This window comes from Callionymus lyra, unplaced genomic scaffold, assembly GCF_982586985.1.
Source record: "Callionymus lyra unplaced genomic scaffold, fCalLyr1.hap1.1 HAP1_SCAFFOLD_219, whole genome shotgun sequence".
Taxonomy (NCBI): Eukaryota; Metazoa; Chordata; class Actinopteri; order Syngnathiformes; family Callionymidae; genus Callionymus; species Callionymus lyra.
Window position 1 is genome coordinate 17,501 of NW_028258657.1, and position 12,500 is coordinate 30,000.

The window sequence follows — 12,500 nt, forward strand, 5'->3', positions numbered from 1 at the left end:
TGGTGCCTCCCTATTAACCTCTAGGTGGTTGCGCTCGTGACATCAAAAAGACCACTTTTTGAAGAGCAGTCACACTCGGAAAAAATTTCTTTCGTCAGGCAAAAGAACCAGAGTTCTCCGCGGCCATCCACTCCAACCTTGTCCGACTTTGAGGCACCAGGCTCGGCCACCCTCCGAGCCTTTTCCTTCCCTCTCCTGTTATGGTGCCTCCCTATTAACCTCTAGGTGGTTGCGCTCGTGACATCAAAAAGACCACTTTTTGAGGAGCAGTCACACTCGGAAAAAAATTCTTTCGTCAGGCAAAAGAACCAGAGTTCTCCGCGGCCATCCACTCCAACCTTGTCCGACTTTGAGGCACCAGGCTCGGCCACCCTCCGAGCCTTTTCCTTCCCTCTCCTGTTATGGTGCCTCCCTATTAACCTCTAGGTGGTTGCGCTCGTGACATCAAAAAGACCACTTTTTGCAGAGCAGTCACACTCGGAAAAAATTTCTTTCGTCAGGCAAAAGAACCAGAGTTCTCCGCGGCCATCCACTCCAACCTTGTCCGACTTTGAGGCACCAGGCTCGGCCACCCTCCGAGCCTTTTCACTCCCTCTCCTGTTATGGTGCCTCCCTATTAACCTCTAGGTGGTTGCGCTCGTGACATCAAAAAGACCACTTTTTGAGGAGCAGTCACACTCGGAAAAAATTTCTTTCGTCAGGCAAAAGAACCAGAGTTCTCCGCGGCCATCCACTCCAACCTTGTCCGACTTTGAGGCACCAGGCTCGGCCACCCTCCGAGCCTTTTCACTCCCTCTCCTGTTATGGTGCCTCCCTATTAACCTCTAGGTGGTTGCGCTCGTGACATCAAAAAGACCACTTTTTGCAGAGCAGTCACACTCGGAAAAAATTTCTTTCGTCAGGCAAAAGAACCAGAGTTTTCAGCGGTCATCCACTCCAACCTTGTCCGATTTTGAGGCACCAGGCTCGGCCACCCTCCGAGCCTTTTCCTTCCCTCTCCTGTTATGGTGCCTCCCTATTAACCTCTAGGTGGTTGCGCTCGTGACATCAAAAAGACCACTTTTTGCAGAGCAGTCACACTCGGAAAAAATTTCTTTCGTCAGGCAAAAGAACCAGAGTTTTCAGCGGCCATCCACTCCAACCTTGTCCGATTTTGAGGCACCAGGCTCGGCCACCCTCCGAGCCTTTTCACTCCCTCTCCTGTTATGGTGCCTCCCTATTAACCTCTAGGTGGTTGCGCTCGTGACATCAAAAAGACCACTTTTTGCAGAGCAGTCACACTCGGAAAAAATTTCTTTCGTCTGGCAAAAGAACCAGAGTGTTCAGCGGTCATCCACTCCAACCTTGTCCGATTTTGAGGCACCAGGCTCGGCCACCCTCCGAGCCTTTTCACTCCCTCTCCTGTTATGGTGCCTCCCTATTAACCTCTAGGTGGTTGCGCTCGTGACATCGAAAAGACCACTTTTTGCAGAGCAGTCACACTCGGAAAAAATTTCTTTCGTCTGGCAAAAGAACCAGAGTTTTCAGCGGTCATCCACTCCAACCTTGTCCGACTTTGAGGCACCAGGCTCGGCCACCCTCCGAGCCTTTTCACTCCCTCTCCTTTTATGGTGCCTCCCTATTAACCTCTAGGTGGTTGCGCTCGTGACATCAAAAAGACCACTTTTTGCAGAGCAGTCACACTCGGAAAAAAATTTCTTTCGTCAGGCAAAAGAACCAGAGTTTTCAGCGGTCATCCACTCCAACCTTGTCCGATTTTGAGGCACCAGGCTCGGCCACCCTCCGAGCCTTTTCACTCCCTCTCCTGTTATGGTGCCTCCCTATTAACCTCTAGGTGGTTGCGCTCGTGACATCAAAAAGACCACTTTTTGCAGAGCAGTCACACTCGGAAAAAATTTCTTTCGTCTGGCAAAAGAACCAGAGTTTTCAGCGGTCATCCACTCCAACCTTGTCCGATTTTGAGGCACCAGGCTCGGCCACCGTCCGAGCCTTTTCACTCCCTCTCCTGTTATGGTGCCTCCCTATTAACCTCTAGGTGGTTGCGCTCGTGACATCAAAAAGACCACTTTTTGCAGAGCAGTCACACTCGGAAAAAATTTCTTTCGTCTGGCAAAAGAACCAGAGTTTTCAGCGGTCATCCACTCCAACCTTGTCCGATTTTGAGGCACCAGGCTCGGCCACCCTCCGAGCCTTTTCACTCCCTCTCCTGTTATGGTGCCTCCCTATTAACCTCTAGGTGGTTGCGCTCGTGACATCAAAAAGACCACTTTTTGCAGAGCAGTCACACTCGGGAAAAATTTCTTTCGTCTGGCAAAAGAACCAGAGTTTTCAGCGGTCATCCACTCCAACCTTGTCCGATTTTGAGGCACCAGGCTCGGCCACCGTCCGAGCCTTTTCACTCCCTCTCCTGTTATGGTGCCTCCCTATTAACCTCTAGGTGGTTGCGCTCGTGACATCAAAAAGACCACTTTTTTCAGAGCAGTCACACTCGGGAAAAATTTCTTTCGTCTGGCAAAAGAACCAGAGTTATCAGCGGTCATCCACTCCAACCTTGTCCGACGTTGAGGCACCGATGTCGGCCAAGTTCTGAGCGTTCCACCGCCGAATGCCACTGGTCCTCAACACAGCGGACTTCCAATCCAACCTTGTCCGACTTTGAGGCACCGAAGTCGGCCTCAGCCCGAGCCTTCCCCCGCCGACCTCACTGGAGCCCGCCATCCAGGGACCGGCGGAGGTCGCCCGCATGACCGCGGCAAAGTGTCTCAAAGTCGGGCACGACCGCTCGAGTCACCCGCCAACCCGGTCCGGGGCACCTCCAGGGACCGGCGGAGGTCGCCCGCATGACCGCGGCAAAGTGTCTCAAAGTCGGGCACGACCGCTTGAGTCACCCGCCAACCCGGTCCGGGGCACCTCCAGGGACCGGCGGAGGACGCCCGCATGACCGCGACAAAGTGTCTCAAAGTCGGGCACGACCGCTCGAGTCACCCGCCAACCCGGTCCGGGGCACCTCCAGGGACCGGCGGAGGACGCCCGCATGACCGCGACAAAGTGTCTCAAAGTCGGGCACGACCGCTCGAGTCACCCGCCAACCCGGTCCGGGGCACCTCCAGGGACCGGCGGAGGACGCCCGCATGACCGCGACAAAGTGTCTCAAAGTCGGGCATGACCGCTCGAGTCACCCGCCAACCCGGTCCGGGGCACCTCCAGGGACCGGCGGAGGACGCCCGCATGACCGCGACAAAGTGTCTCAAAGTCGGGCATGACCGCTCGAGTCACCCGCCAACCCGGTCCGGGGCACCTCCAGGGACCGGCGGAGGACGCCCGCATGCCCGCGACAAAGTGTCTCAAAGTCGGGCACGACCGCTCGAGTCACCCGCCAACCCGGTCCGGGGCACCTCCAGGGACCGGCGGAGGACGCCCGCATGACCGCGACAAAGTGTCTCAAAGTCGGGCACGACCGTTCGAGTCACCCGCCAACCCGGTCCGGGGCACCTCCGGGGACCGGCGGAGGTCGCTCGCATGACCGCGACAAAGTGTCTCAAAGTCGGGCACGACCGCTCGAGTCACCCGCCAACCCGGTCCGGGGCACCTCCAGGGACCGGCGGAGGATGCCCGCATGACCGCGACAAAGTGTCTCAAAGTCGGGCACGACCGCTCGAGTCACCCGCCAACCCGGTCCGGGGCACCTCCAGGGACCGGCGGAGGACGCCCGCATGACCGCGACAAAGTGTCTCAAAGTCGGTCATGACCGTTCGAGTCACCCGCCAACCCGGTCCGGGGCACCTCCAGGGACCGGCGGAGGAGGCCCGCATGACCGCGACAAAGTGTCTCAAAGTCGGGCATGACCGCTCGAGTCACCCGCCAACCCGGTCCGGGGCACCTCCGGGGACCGGCGGAGGACGCCCGCATGACCGCGACAAAGTGTCTCAAAGTCGGGCACGACCGCTCGAGTCACCCGCCAACCCGGTCCGGGGCACCTCCAGGGACCGGCGGAGGACGCCCGCATGACCGCGACAAAGTGTCTCAAAGTCGGGCACGACCGCTCGAGTCACCCGCCAACCCGGTCCGGGGCACCTCCAGGGACCGGCGGAGGTCGCCCGCATGACCGCGACAAAGTGTCTCAAAGTCGGGCATGACCGCTCGAGTCACCCGCCAACCCGGTCCGGGGCACCTCCGGGGACCGGCGGAGGACGCCCGCATGACCGCGACAAAGTGTCTCAAAGTCGGGCACGACCGCTCGAGTCACCCGCCAACCCGGTCCGGGGCACCTCCGGGGAGCAGTGGAGGTCGCTCGCATGACCGCGACAAAGTGTCTCAAAGTCGGGCATGACCGCTCGAGTCGCCCGCCATCCCGGTCCGGAGCTCAACACTTTGTCGTTTTTTCCACTCCCTCCCCATTAACCTCTAGGTGGTTGCGCTCGTGACATCAAAAAGACCACTTTTTGCAGAGCAGTCACACTCGGAAAAAATTCGTTTCGTCTGGCAAAAGAACCAGAGTTCTCAGCGGGCTTCCAGTCCAACCTTGTCCGATTTTGAGGCACCAGGCTCGGCCACAGTCCGAGCCCATTCACTCCCTCCCCTGTTGTACTCGCTCCCTATTAACCTCTAGGTGGTTGCGCTCGTGACATCAAAAAGACCACTTTTTGAGGAGCAGTCACACTTAGGAAAAATCCGTTTGCGCTCACACCATCCCTCCCCATTAACCTCTAGGTGGTTGCGCTCGTGACATCAAAAAGACCACTTTTTGAGGAGCAGTCACACTTAGGAAAAATCCGTTTGCGCTCACACCATCCCTCCCCATTAACCTCTAGGTGGTTGCGCTCGTGACATCAAAAAGACCACTTTTTGAGGAGCAGTCAGACACCGAGGTTTTCTGGATTTATGTCCGTTTTCCTGGTTCTCTGACTCGGGCACCTTGTGACCGACATCCCCCCCTTCCCTGGTTCTATTTTGCCGATACTTTGGTGAGTTTTCTACCCGCAAACCAAGCCCCCCAAGCCCGCCGCCTGGTGGGGGAGCATGCCGCCTGGCCCGGTTCTATTTTAGGTCACTTTGGTGAGTTTTCTACCCGCAAACCAAGCCCCCCAAGCCCGCCGCCTGGTGGGGGAAGAGGCCCCCTGGTCCCGGTTCTATTTTAGGACACTTTGGTGAGTTTTCTACCCGCAAACCAAGCCCCCCAAGCCCGCCGCCTGGTGGGGGAAGATGCCCCCTGGTCCCGGTTCTATTTTAGGACACTTTGGTGAGTTTTCTACCCGCAAACCAAGCCCCCCAAGCCCGCCGCCTGGTGGGGGAACATGCCGCCTAGCCCGGTTCTATTTTAGGTCACTTTGGTGAGTTTTCTACCCGCAAACCAAGCCCCCCAAGCCCGCCGCCTGGTGGGGGAAGAGGCCCCCTGGTCCCGGTTCTATTTTAGGACACTTTGGTGAGTTTTCTACCCGCAAACCAAGCCCCCCAAGCCCGCCGCCTGGTGGGGGAACATGCCCCCTGGTCCCGGTTCTATTTTAGGACACTTTGGTGAGTTTTCTACCCGCAAACCAAGCCCCCCAAGCCCGCCGCCTGGTGGGGGAACATGCCCCCTGGTCCCGGTTCTATTTTAGGACACTTTGGTGAGTTTTCTACCCGGAAACCAAGCCCCCCAAGCCCGCCACCTGGTGGGGGAAGAGGCCCCCTGGTCCCGGTTCTATTTTAGGACACTTTGGTGAGTTTTCTACCCACACTGCAGGTCCCCAAATGCCGCCATCTGGTGGGGGAACATGCCGCCTGCACCGGTTCTATTTTAAGTCACTTTGGTGAGTTTTCTGCCCACACTACGGGTCCCCAAATGCCGCCATCTGGTGGGGGAACATGCCGCCTGCACCGGTTCTATTTTAAGTCACTTTGGTGAGTTTTCTGCCCACACTACGGGTCCCCAAATGCCGCCATCTGGTGGGGGAACATGCCGCCTGCACCGGTTCTATTTTAAGTCACTTTGGTGAGTTTTCTGCCCACACTACGGGTCCCCAAATGCCGCCATCTGGTGGGGGAACATGCCGCCTGCACCGGTTCTATTTTAAGTCACTTTGGTGAGTTTTCTACCCACACTACGGGTCCCCAAATGCCGCCATCTGGTGGGGGAACATGCCGCCTGCACCGGTTCTATTTTAAGTCACTTTGGTGAGTTTTCTACCCACACTACGGGTCCCCAAATGCCGCCATCTGGTGGGGGAACATGCCGCCTGCACCGGTTCTATTTTAAGTCACTTTGGTGAGTTTTCTACCCACACTACGGGTCCCCAAATGCCGCCATCTGGTGGGGGAACATGCCGCCTGCACCGGTTCTATTTTAAGTCACTTTGGTGAGTTTTCTACCCACACTACGGGTCCCCAAATGCCGCCATCTGGTGGGGGAACATGCCGCCTGCACCGGTTCTATTTTAAGTCACTTTGGTGAGTTTTCTGCCCACACTACGGGTCCCCAAATGCCGCCATCTGGTGGGGGAACATGCCGCCTGCACCGGTTCTATTTTAAGTCACTTTGGTGAGTTTTCTGCCCACACTACGGGTCCCCAAATGCCGCCACCTGGTGGGGGAACTGCCGCCTAGTCCCGGTTCTATTTTAGGTCACTTTTCTCACTTTCTTACCCACAAATAATGCCCCAAATGCCGCCGCCTGGTGGGGGGAACTGCCGCCTAGTCCCGGTTCTATTTTAGGTCACTTTTCTCACTTTCTGACCCACAAATAATGCCCCAAATGCCGCCGCCTGGTGGGGGGAACTGCCGCCTAGTCCCGGTTCTATTTTAGGTCACTTTTCTCACTTTCTGACCCACAAATAATGCCCCAAATGCCGCCGCCTGGTGGGGGGAACTGCCGCCTAGTCCCGGTTCTATTTTAGGTCACTTTTCTCACTTTCTGACCCACAAATAATGCCCCAAATGCCGCCGCCTGGTGGGGGGAACTGCCGCCTAGTCCCGGTTCTATTTTAGGTCACTTTTCTCACTTTCTTACCCACAAATAATGCCCCAAATGCCGCCGCCTGGTGGGGGGAACTGCCGCCTAGTCCCGGTTCTATTTTAGGTCACTTTTCTCACTTTCTGACCCACAAATAATGCCCCAAATGCCGCCGCCTGGTGGGGGGAACTGCCGCCTAGTCCCGGTTCTATTTTAGGTCACTTTTCTCACTTTTCTACCCACAAATAATGGCAAAAAAAAATGCTTACAGCACCCAGTATTCCCAGGCGGTCTCCCATCCAAGTACTAACTGGGCCCGACCCTGCTTGGCTTCCGAGATCAGACGAGATCGGGCTCATTCAGGGTGGTGTGGCCGTAAGCGAGGGAAGCGCTTGTGAAATGCCCCAAAGTGTTGAAAATGTTCCCCAGGCCCCTGGTTCCCCATCCCCGCAGGAGGAGGCTCCCCAGGCCCCCTGGTTCCCCATCCCCGCAGGAGGAGGCTCCCCAGGCCCCCTGGTTCCCCATCCCCGCAGGAGGAGGCTCCCCAGGCCCCATGGTTCCCCATCACCGCAGGAGGAGGCTCCCCAGGCCCCCTGGTTCCCCATCCCCGCAGGAGGAGGCTCCCCAGGCCCCCTGGTGCAGGAGGAGGCTCCCCAGGCCCCCTGGTTCCCCATCCCCGCAGGAGGAGGCTCCCCAGGCCCCCTGGTTCCCCATCCCCGCAGGAGGAGGCTCCCCAGGCCCCTGGTTCCCCATCCCCGCAGGAGGAGGCTCCCCAGGCCCCCTGGTTCTCCATGCCCGCGGGAGGAGGCTCCCCAGGCCCCCTGGTTCTCCATCCCCGCAGGAGGAGGCTCCCCAGGCCCCCTGGTTCTCCATCCCCGCAGGAGGAGGCTCCCCAGGCCCCCATGTTCTCCATGCCCGCAGGAGGAGGCTCCCCAGGCCCCTTGGTTCTCCATCCCCGCAGGAGTAGGCTCCCCAGGCGCCCTGGTTCTCCATCCCCGCAGGAGGAGGCTCCCCAGGCCCCCTGGTTCTCCATCCCCGCAGGAGGAGGCTCCCCAGGCCCCATGGTTCCCCATCACCGCAGGAGGAGGCTCCCCAGGCCCCCTGGTTCCCCATCCCCGCAGGAGGAGGCTCCCCAGGCCCCCTGGTTCTCCATCCCCGCAGGAGGAGGCTCCCCAGGCCCCCATGTTCTCCATGCCCGCAGGAGGAGGCTCCCCAGGCCCCTTGGTTCTCCATCCCCGCAGGAGGAGGCTCCCCAGGCCCCTGGTTCTCCATCCCCGCAGGAGGAGGCTCCCCAGGCGCCCTGGTTCTCCATCCCCGCAGGAGGAGGCTCCCCAGGCCCCCTGGTTCTCCATGCCCGCAGGAGGAGGCTCCCCAGGCCCCCTGGTTCTCCATCCCCGCAGGAGGAGGCTCCCCAGGCCCCCTGGTTCCCCATCCCCGCAGGAGGAGGCTCCCCAGGCCCCCTGGTTCTCCATGCCCGCAGGAGGAGGCTCCCCAGGCCCCCTGGTTCTCCATGCACGCAGGAGGAGGCTCCCCAGGCCCCCATGTTCTCCATGCCCGCAGGAGGAGGCTCCCCAGGCCCCTTGGTTCTCCATCCCCGCAGGAGGAGGCTCCCCAGGCCCCTGGTTCCCCATCCCCGCAGGAGGAGGCTCCCCAGGCCCCCTGGTTCTCCATGCCCGCAGGAGGAGGCTCCCCAGGCCCCCTGGTTCTCCATGCCCGCAGGAGGAGGCTCCCCAGGCCCCCTGGTTCTCCATCCCCGCAGGAGGAGGCTCCCCAGGCCCCTGGTTCTCCATGCCCGCAGGAGGAGGCTCCCCAGGCCCCCTGGTTCTCCATGACCGCAGGAGGAGGCTCCCCAGGCCCCCTGGTTCTCCATCCCCGCAGGAGGAGGCTCCCCAGGCCCCTGGTTCCCCATCCCCGCAGGAGGAGGCTCCCCAGGCCCCCTGGTTCTCCATGCCCGCAGGAGGAGGCTCCCCAGGCCCCCTGGTTCTCCATGCCCGCAGGAGGAGGCTCCCCAGGCCCCCTGGTTCTCCATCCCCGCAGGAGGAGGCTCCCCAGGCCCCTGGTTCTCCATGCCCGCAGGAGGAGGCTCCCCAGGCCCCCTGGTTCTCCATGACCGCAGGAGGAGGCTCCCCAGGCCCCCTGGTTCTCCATCCCCGCAGGAGGAGGCTCCCCAGGCCCCCTGGTTCCCCATCCCCGCAGGAGGAGGCTCCCCAGGCCCCCTGGTTCCCCATCCCCGCAGGAGGAGGCTCCCCAGGCCCCCTGGTTCTCCATCCCCGCAGGAGGAGGCCCCCCAGGCCCCTGGTTCCCCATCCCCGCAGGAGGAGGCTCCCCAGGCCCCCTGGTTCTCCATGCCCGCAGGAGGAGGCTCCCCAGGCCCCTGGTTGGGAGAGGGGGAAAAAGAGCAAAGTGTTTAAAAATGCCCCAAAGTGTTGAAAATGTTCCCCAGGCCCCTGGTTCCCCATCCCCGCAGGAGGAGGCTCCCCAGGCCCCCTGGTTCCCCATCCCCGCAGGAGGAGGCTCCCCAGGCCCCCTGGTGCAGGAGGAGGCTCCCCAGGCCCCTGGTTCCCCATCCCCGCAGGAGGAGGCTCCCCAGGCCCCCTGGTTCCCCATCCCCGCAGGAGGAGGCTCCCCAGGCCCCATGGTTCCCCATCACCGCAGGAGGAGGCTCCCCAGGCCCCCTGGTTCCCCATCCCCGCAGGAGGAGGCTCCCCAGGCCCCCTGGTGCAGGAGGAGGCTCCCCAGGCCCCCTGGTTCCCCATCCCCGCAGGAGGAGGCTCCCCAGGCCCCCTGGTTCTCCATGCCCGCAGGAGGAGGCTCCCCAGGCCCCTGGTTCCCCATGACCGCAGGAGGAGGCTCCCCAGGCCCCCTGGTTCTCCATCCCCGCAGGAGGAGGCTCCCCAGGCCCCCTGGTTCTCCATGCCCGCAGGAGGAGGCTCCCCAGGCCCCCTGGTTCTCCATGCCCGCAGGAGGAGGCTCCCCAGGCCCCCTGGTTCTCCATCCCCGCAGGAGGAGGCTCCCCAGGCCCCCATGTTCTCCATGCCCGCAGGAGGAGGCTCCCCAGGCCCCTTGGTTCTCCATCCCCGCAGGAGGAGGCTCCCCAGGCCCCTGGTTCTCCATCCCCGCAGGAGGAGGCTCCCCAGGCGCCCTGGTTCTCCATCCCCGCAGGAGGAGGCTCCCCAGGCCCCCTGGTTCTCCATGCCCGCAGGAGGAGGCTCCCCAGGCCCCCTGGTTCTCCATCCCCGCAGGAGGAGGCTCCCCAGGCCCCCTGGTTCCCCATCCCCGCAGGAGGAGGCTCCCCAGGCCCCCTGGTTCTCCATGCCCGCAGGAGGAGGCTCCCCAGGCCCCCTGGTTCTCCATCCCCGCAGGAGGAGGCTCCCCAGGCCCCTGGTTCTCCATCCCCGCAGTAGGAGGCTCCCCAGGCCCCCTGGTTCTCCATCCCCGCAGGAGGAGGCTCCCCAGGCCCCCTGGTTCTCCATCCCCGCAGGAGGAGGCTCCCCAGGCCCCCTGGTTCTCCATCCCCGCAGGAGGAGGCTCCCCAGGCCCCTGGTTCTCCATGCCCGCAGGAGGAGGCTCCCCAGGCCCCCATGTTCTCCATGCCCGCAAGAGGAGGCTCCCCAGGCCCCTTGGTTCTCCATCCCCGCAGGAGGAGGCTCCCCAGGCCCCTGGTTCCCCATCCCCGCAGGAGGAGGCTCCCCAGGCCCCCTGGTTCTCCATGCCCGCAGGAGGAGGCTCCCCAGGCCCCCTGGTTCTCCATGCCCGCAGGAGGAGGCTCCCCAGGCCCCCTGGTTCTCCATCCCCGCAGGAGGAGGCTCCCCAGGCCCCTGGTTCTCCATGCCCGCAGGAGGAGGCTCCCCAGGCCCCCTGGTTCTCCATGACCGCAGGAGGAGGCTCCCCAGGCCCCCTGGTTCCCCATCCCCGCAGGAGGAGGCTCCCCAGGCCCCCTGGTTCTCCATGCCCGCAGGAGGAGGCTCCCCAGGCTCCTGGTTGGGAGAGGGGGAAAAAGACCAAAGTGTTTAAAAATGCCCCAAAGTGTTGAAAATGTTCCCCAGGCCCCTGGTTCCCCATCCCCGCAGGAGGAGGCTCCCCAGGCCCCCTGGTTGGGAGAGGGGGAAAAAGACCAAAGTGTTTAAAAATGCCCCAAAGTGTTGAAAATGTTCCCCAGGCCCCCTGGTTCTCCATCCCCGCAGGAGGAGGCTCCCCAGGCCCCCTGGTTCTCCATCCCCGCAGGAGGAGGCTCCCCAGGCCCCTGGTTCTCCATGCCCGCAGGAGGAGGCTCCCCAGGCCCCCTGGTTGGGAGAGGGGGAAAAAGACCAAAGTGTTTAAAAATGCCCCAAAGTGTTGAAAATGTTCCCCAGGCCCCTGGTTCCCCATCCCCGCAGGAGGAGGCTCCCCAGGCCCCCTGGTTGGGAGAGGGGGAAAAAGAGCAAAGTGTTTAAAAATGCCCCAAAGTGTTGAAAATGTTCCCCAGGCCCCTGGTTCCCCATCCCCGCAGGAGGAGGCTCCCCAGGCCCCCTGGTTGGGAGAGGGGGAAAAAGAGCAAAGTGTTTAAAAATGCCCCAAAGTGTTGAAAATGTTCCCCAGGCCCCTGGTTCCCCATCCCCGCAGGAGGAGGCTCCCCAGGCCCCCTGGTTGGGAGAGGGGGAAAAAGACCAAAGTGTTTAAAAATGCCCCAAAGTGTTGAAAATGTTCCCCAGGCCCCTGGTTCCCCATCCCCGCAGGAGGAGGCTCCCCAGGCCCCCTGGTTGGGAGAGGGGGAAAAAGACCAAAGTGTTTAAAAATGCCCCAAAGTGTTGAAAATGTTCCCCGGCCTCCTGGTTCCCCATCCCCGCAGGAGGAGGCTCCCCAGGCCCCCTGGTTGGGAGAGGGGGAAAAAGAGCAAAGTGTTTAAAAATGCCCCAAAGTGTTGAAAATGTTCCCCAGGCCCCTGGTTCCCCATCCCCGCAGGAGGAGGCTCCCCAGGCCCCCTGGTTGGGAGAGGGGGAAAAAGACCAAAGTGTTTAAAAATGCCCCAAAGTGTTGAAAATGTTCCCCAGGCCCCTGGTTCCCCATCCCCGCAGGAGGAGGCTCCCCAGGCCCCCTGGTTGGGAGAGGGGGGAAAAGAGCAAAGTGTTTAAAAATGCCCCAAAGTGTTGAAAATGTTCCCCAGGCCCCTGGTTCCCCATCCCCGCAGGAGGAGGCTCCCCAGGCCCCCTGGTTGGGAGAGGGGGGAAAAGAGCAAAGTGTTTAAAAATGCCCCAAAGTGTTGAAAATGTTCCCCAGGCCCCTGGTTCCCCATCCCCGCAGGAGGAGGCTCCCCAGGCCCCCTGGTTGGGAGAGGGGGGAAAAGAGCAAAGTGTTTAAAAATGCCCCAAAGTGTTGAAAATGTTCCCCAGGCCCCTGGTTCCCCATCCCCGCAGGAGGAGGCTCCCCAGGCCCCCTGGTTGGGAGAGGGGGAAAAAGAGCAAAGTGTTTAAAAATGCCCCAAAGTGTTGAAAATGTTCCCCGGCCTCCTGGTACCCCATCCCCGCATGAGGATGTCACCCAGGCCCCTGGTTCTCCATCCCCGCAGGAGGAGGGATTGTGGGTGGGAGAGGGA

At 61.4% G+C, this 12,500-nt stretch overlaps 1 non-coding gene across 1 annotated transcript; it reads right to left on the bottom strand.

The window, feature by feature from the left end:
* Nucleotides 1-7,190: 7,190 nt before the first annotated feature.
* Nucleotides 7,191-7,309, bottom strand: LOC148058014 (5S ribosomal RNA). The gene has a single exon (XR_015710244.1). It is a non-coding gene; the product is annotated as a 5S ribosomal RNA (ribosomal RNA).
* Between the last annotated feature and the right edge of the window lie 5,191 nt (nucleotides 7,310-12,500).